Source organism: Coffea arabica, chromosome 6c (genome assembly GCF_036785885.1).
Source record: "Coffea arabica cultivar ET-39 chromosome 6c, Coffea Arabica ET-39 HiFi, whole genome shotgun sequence".
In the NCBI taxonomy this organism is placed as follows: domain Eukaryota; kingdom Viridiplantae; phylum Streptophyta; class Magnoliopsida; order Gentianales; family Rubiaceae; genus Coffea; species Coffea arabica.
In genome coordinates this window covers 45,855,883-45,861,823 of record NC_092320.1, presented here as the reverse complement: position 1 = coordinate 45,861,823, position 5,941 = coordinate 45,855,883, and the positions used below count along the sequence as shown (strand labels likewise).

At 38.6% G+C, this 5,941-nt stretch overlaps 1 long non-coding RNA gene across 1 annotated transcript; it reads left to right on the top strand.

The window, feature by feature from the left end:
- Positions 1–2,170: 2,170 nt before the first annotated feature.
- On the top strand, positions 2,171–3,274 carry LOC140008070 (uncharacterized). The gene is made up of 2 exons (XR_011815484.1): positions 2,171–2,342; positions 3,067–3,274. It is a non-coding gene; the product is annotated as an uncharacterized lncRNA (long non-coding RNA).
- The last annotated feature ends 2,667 nt before the right edge of the window (positions 3,275–5,941 follow it).

Genomic DNA, 5,941 nt, shown 5'->3' with positions numbered 1-5,941 from the left:
ATTTCACACATGCACCTTTTCATACACTTGCACACAAACACTTGGATTTTTCATACAATTTCACACGTTCACCTTTTTATACACTTGCACACTTGCACTTTAGCCATCATTTGCATTAATCGACCTCTATAAGGTTTTCCTTTATTGGCCGCTACAATTCATGTGGTTGGGACCAAAAACCTTGCAAGAGACATTTTAGAATTTAGGTTTGCATTTTTTCTTCATTTTGCATTCATGTAGTGCATCCAAATGTAATAAATTCTTTGATTAAAACAAGAAAATCTTTGATTAAATCATGCAACTAGCCTTGGCTAGGTCAAAGGGGTGCCTTGGATTTTATCCTTGCCTTCCCCTTTGTCAAATGTGACTCCCGAACCTTTTTCTTTGGTTTACGTGGGCTAGGAGTCGTTTAAAAAGGGTTTCTCACTACTTTTTTCCTATTTTTCTTAAAAATTCATTTTTTGGTGACTTGGTACACCTTAACTCATTACCAAGTGGCGACTCCGTATTTTGTTTTCAAAAAAAAAAAAAAACCCTTTTTAAACTATAATTTTGGGTCAAATCGTCGCATTCTCAAACCCCCATTTAGACCCATTTTTCTTTTAAATCACAATTCATTTTCCAATCACAAATTCAATCACAAGAATACATTTTTAAAACCATTTATTTATTTCATCAAAAATGGGGCGCGACAAGGCTTTGTACCTCGATTTCTATCAATGTAAATTATAAGCTTGAATTGCGGATATTATTTATGGTTCATGGATGTGTGTACATGACTCGATTGAGATAGTGAGTGAGTCCTGGCGAGAGCTGGGCAGGCGCTCCGCCGAACCCTTTGGTACGCCTTAGGGGGAGGTGGGGTCGTCACAGTGATTCTTGAAGGGGAGAGCTTGTGCTACTCTTGGTGACTTTTATTCAAGGTAAGAGAGTTTATCTCTCCAAGTTTTACTTCTAATCTTGTTATATTAAGCCTAGTAACTTGATTTTATGGTGAGATTATGGATGATGAGCATGTTTTAGTAGTTTTCCCCAATTTATTTGATGAACTAGGGTTCCTGATTTTCTGCTCAAGTTGATGTATGATGCATGAATGTTGCAATTAAAGTTATATAAGGTTGTTTAGTGGTGATTGGAACCAGAAATTTGAGGAAACTACACTTAGAGCTAAAAATTCCAGATTTCTGGAAAATTTCCCAAGCATTCTGTCCGAAATTGTATCTGTATTTTAGAGGCCGAATTGGCCTTTGGTCAAAGAAGGAAAGTTGTAGAGAATGGTGTTTTATAGGTGCCTACAAAATTTCAGCTCAATCGGAGCAACGCAGAACGTGAAAAGTCCAAAATACCCCTACTGCTTTAAGAATTTCCCAGTAGTCCGTTTCTTCAGTTCAGTCCAGTTTATTACGATTTTTGACCAGGATCCATTCTGATTTAGCTCTGGACCAAAACATGAAAGTTGTAGTGCTCTGAAGTATCTTTAAAATACCTCTAAGAACACCTGATTCGGACTTGTGTACACTGAGTTATGTCCGTTACAGTGTTCTGCATTTAAACAGCCGGTGAATTGATTTCTGGTTTGGTAATTGGAGAATTTGACCAATTTACATTAGAAACTGGACTAAGTGACCTTCATGAACATTGTAGCTCTGTGTCTTAGCTTCGAAACGGCATAGGTTACGCCTCAATCCGATAAGCGTAGCCTCGGATATGTCATTTCCGTATTTGTACGTCAAATCTGTTTTGTGCCACATTGAACTTCTGTACTTGCTACTGTTGTGAATCTTATTATTATGATATTGTGAGCCTATGGAACGGCTCTTGACATGAATGGCTGAGATGTATAATGTTGGGTTGTGTTTGAGAAAAACAATGAAGCCTAAAAGGCTGGAAAATTAGGTAAACACAAAGGGCATGCTGCCCAAATTTACGCTCGAAAACTAGAGAACTACTTGCAACTTGAGTAAGGGTTAAGAGTGATTACTGCTTGAACCATCTAGGGTACTTGAGTATTCTTGTTCCGAGGTATATAAGGAAGGACTTGGCCGAGCTTGTACCCTTGAGAAATGTAATAATGACTATTTGGAATATGTTTCTCTTGTACTTTCGACTCGTATGGCATTTTCAAGTATAAATGTTACAAAGTTTTACCGTTTAAAAAAGTGAGCAAGTGTTTCACGACTACTATCCGAGTGAATTTCAAATTCTTGATTTTATTGAACGAAACGTCTAAGTTTCGAACTCTAGTCATGTTTCAAAGTTCTCAAACTGAGTTTTATCGCAGATTTGGACTCCGAACTCGGAATATAACCTGAAAGTGACCAGTAAAGGCACTATATCTTTTGGTGAGTGCTTTCAAATACTGAATTGAACTTGATACTTGTACTTGATACGTGCCAATATGATTACATGCCACATGCGTGAATTGTTAGGGCAAGAGTGTACTTTATCACACTTGCCCTTACGTGATATACTTGTTTATTGTTGCAATTGACTTGATATACTTGTTTATGATGCGCGCACTTCCTGGAATTCCAGAAACCCTGTGGCGAGTTACTCTAGTCGAGCCGGCAAGGGCTTGGTCGATTGGGTAACGAACCCTGGGTCTCTTGTATTGTCGAGTGGAGTGATATCTCCTCGACTAATCGGTATACTCGAGTATTACCACCCGTGTTCTTGAGGATTTTGGGCCCAGTTGGGGGTTGAACGGTGGACGGAGAGTCGTTTAAGTGGTGTTCTACTGGATCGGTTTCTTTACTTGAAAGTTGACGGAGTGTCAACTACTACGTGATCAAGCTCCTGATGATGAATGGAAGTTGGCTCCTGAGAGCTATCCGTATCCTTATGCTTGAAATGATTATTGTTTATTGGATGATTGTTTCTTATGAAAAATTTTTATACTCGCTCATTTTGAGATTGCTACTTGAAGTGTTATTGCTCACTTTTATGAACTCTTCATGCTCGTTACCTTGCTAAATCGAAAACTTGTATTTATAAATAATGGTCAATTTGCTATTTGGAACCTCACTGGGCTTTTAGCTCATACCACGTTATTTGTTCTCCTTACAGGGGGTACGAGCGAGGCATAAGAGATGTAAAGGCTAGCGTAGTCTAGTTACTTTAGACTGTGTTTTGAATTTTGGTTTTGTACTCGCGCTATTCCTCGAATGGAACATTTGTACTTGGATTGTATATATTTTGAACTAGTTTAAGTATATCAAGACTTTGTACTTTGGTTTCTATCAATGTAAATTATAAGCTGGGATTGCGGATATTATTAATGGTGCTTGGGGTGTGTGCACATGATTTTAGTGAGTGAGTCCTGGCGAGAGCTGGGCAGGCGGTCCGCCAAACCCTCTGGTACGCCTTAGGGGGAGGTGGGGTCGTCACAGATGGTATCAGAGCTTAGGTTTCAGATCTCTATAGTGTATCCTAGACTTGAAGTTTAGGATGCCGGACTGTGGGTTTGGTTTGCAATAGTAGTGATTCTTGCGGGATGTCTTGACTTGATTGGTACAAGAGGGAATGTCGACGACGACATTCTTTTAAGGAGGGGAGATTGTGACGCCCCGGAAAAAAATGAGTTTGAGAACCCGAAAATTTTCTAATTTTCTAGGGTTTATTTATTTAATCGCCCGCCTTTTCTACATTTTCTTGATTAGAAAAATTCCCCAGATAAAGTTTATGAGCAAAGATAGTTTTAAAATGATTTTTCTAGTATCGGTTAGTTTTTGAGAAATTAAGAGCGTATTTTGAACGTGGGACCCGCAAGTGCGGTAAATGTAATATATTTTTGATAACTTGTTGGAGTTTTGTGCTAAGTGATATTTTTCTACAAGGTGTTAAGAGATATTTATGGATTGGTGTGAGAGGGAACAAAGAGATAGAGATTCATTATTTAAGTGACAAGTGTCGCTTGGCCATTGGGTGGAATTTTTGACTTTTATGCCATGTCTTACCATTTGACTTAATAAACTAAAACTTTACCAAAAATTTGCTCCATTTCCAAGCTTCATGGCCGAACCTCTCTCAAGAAAGGAAGAAAGGAAAGCTTTCATCTTACTTCTTCATTTCTTGCTTCAATCAAACAATTTAACCGATTAAACTTGGATTTGCTCCATAAAAACCTTTCTCTTGGTAGTATTAAGGTGTGTAGTGAAGTGGTTTGAGAAGCAAAGGTGCTAAGTTAGGTCTTTTCTTGGGTTTGTAAGGTAAGTGACTAAGGAACCTTTCCTTTGATCTTGATAATGTTCAATTAGTGATTGGTGGTGGTTGATGTAAGTCCCAAAGACAACCAAGAGGGGGGGTGAATTGGGTTGATTAAAATCCTAACCAAATTTATGCACTTTTTCTTTAATAAAAAATTTACCTTCTTTTCTAGTAATGATTAACCAAGTAGATTAGAAGACAGGAGCAATATTGATCAGAAAAATAAGTATAGAAAAGCAATGAGAATTTTATTAAACAGAAAAGTAAAATAGGGAATCAAACCAGGTGTCTACCAAGCTATCCTCAAACTTGAAGACCAAACACTAGGAAGAGCAACTTCTCTTTGATGAAAGAAGATCAACTAGATGTACAATGGAGGGAGCACTTCCTCCTCGCCCTAAGCCTCACTTAGTCAAGCTAGGAAGTTTTACAATCACTCAGAAAACCCTCAACAAAGCTACACTAAAGATCCTTTCAACCACAAAAGAAATGCTCAACAGAAATTCACACCACTTTAATACAAATCTGCTTTGGAGACTATTTTCTAGCTAAAATATCTCTTGAGAACTTGTAAACAAAGTGTGCAAAAGTTCCTACTTCGTTCAGACCAGTTTAATTTTAAAGGGAACCAGAAATGGGCTTCATCAATGCTTCCAACGGATAGAAGGCAGCTGAAGAGTCAACTAGCCGTTGGGGCTGTCGGACGTCCGACGATCGAATCATCGTCCGAACCAATCGTCCGATGATAGCCATGTTGAGGTTCGGACGTCCGATGAGTTTTTTGTCGTCCGACAGCACAGCGTCCGACCTTGGGCCGAGAGCTAGCAAGTTATCTTGGAATTTTTCGGACGTCCGATCTGGTTGATATGCGTCCGAGGTGTGCGTCCGATCCTTCCGGACGTCCGATGCTCCCATATGAGCGTCCGACAGAGCTTCCTTCCTGATGTTCTTCATCCTTTCGGACGTCCGACAGATTCCTTTCGGCCGTCCGACCTGATTGTCCTGTTTTTGCTTCACATTTTGGTTGTTTTGCTTTTGATGACATATTCGAACCTGATTCTTGGATAGACAAAAACACTTGTTTTCGAAGAAGGTTAGATAAACATTTCAAAGTGCCAAGAATGACACACAAGACACACTTAAAAGACAGTATCTTTGATCGGAACAAAACAATTACTAAATTCATTTATATTATTTCAATCTTGTTTGCCACATCCAAAGCATCGTAGACTGGAGTCAATCAGACATATGCTTTCCTTGTTCCATCAGGCCTGATCAAAGTGTTCACTTTCTTGGTCTGTATAAACGAACTTTTGTGATCATCAAAACCAAGAATAACATTCTCCCCCTTTTTGATGATGACAAAACAAAAGTTTGAAATGAAATTTGATGATTGCAATGAAAACTCCCCCTTTCAAAATAGACAAGAACTCCCCCTGCCTTAGTGAATCATAAAAAGTTTGAAAACCTCCCCCTCACTAGACTGCCCAACCGAGTTTAGACAATTATCCAAAAACATGACAATTAAGCAACTCACAACCAACATATCACCAATTCAATCCATCAGCAAAATCCAAATTTAATTAAACCATCAATCAATTCAACATATCCAACATCATCAAATCCTCATCAAATCCAACATATCAATCAATTAGTATATCATTTCCATTCTCCCCCTTTTTGTCATCACAAAGGGCAACCAATTACATCAACACATCAACACATCCACAAATAC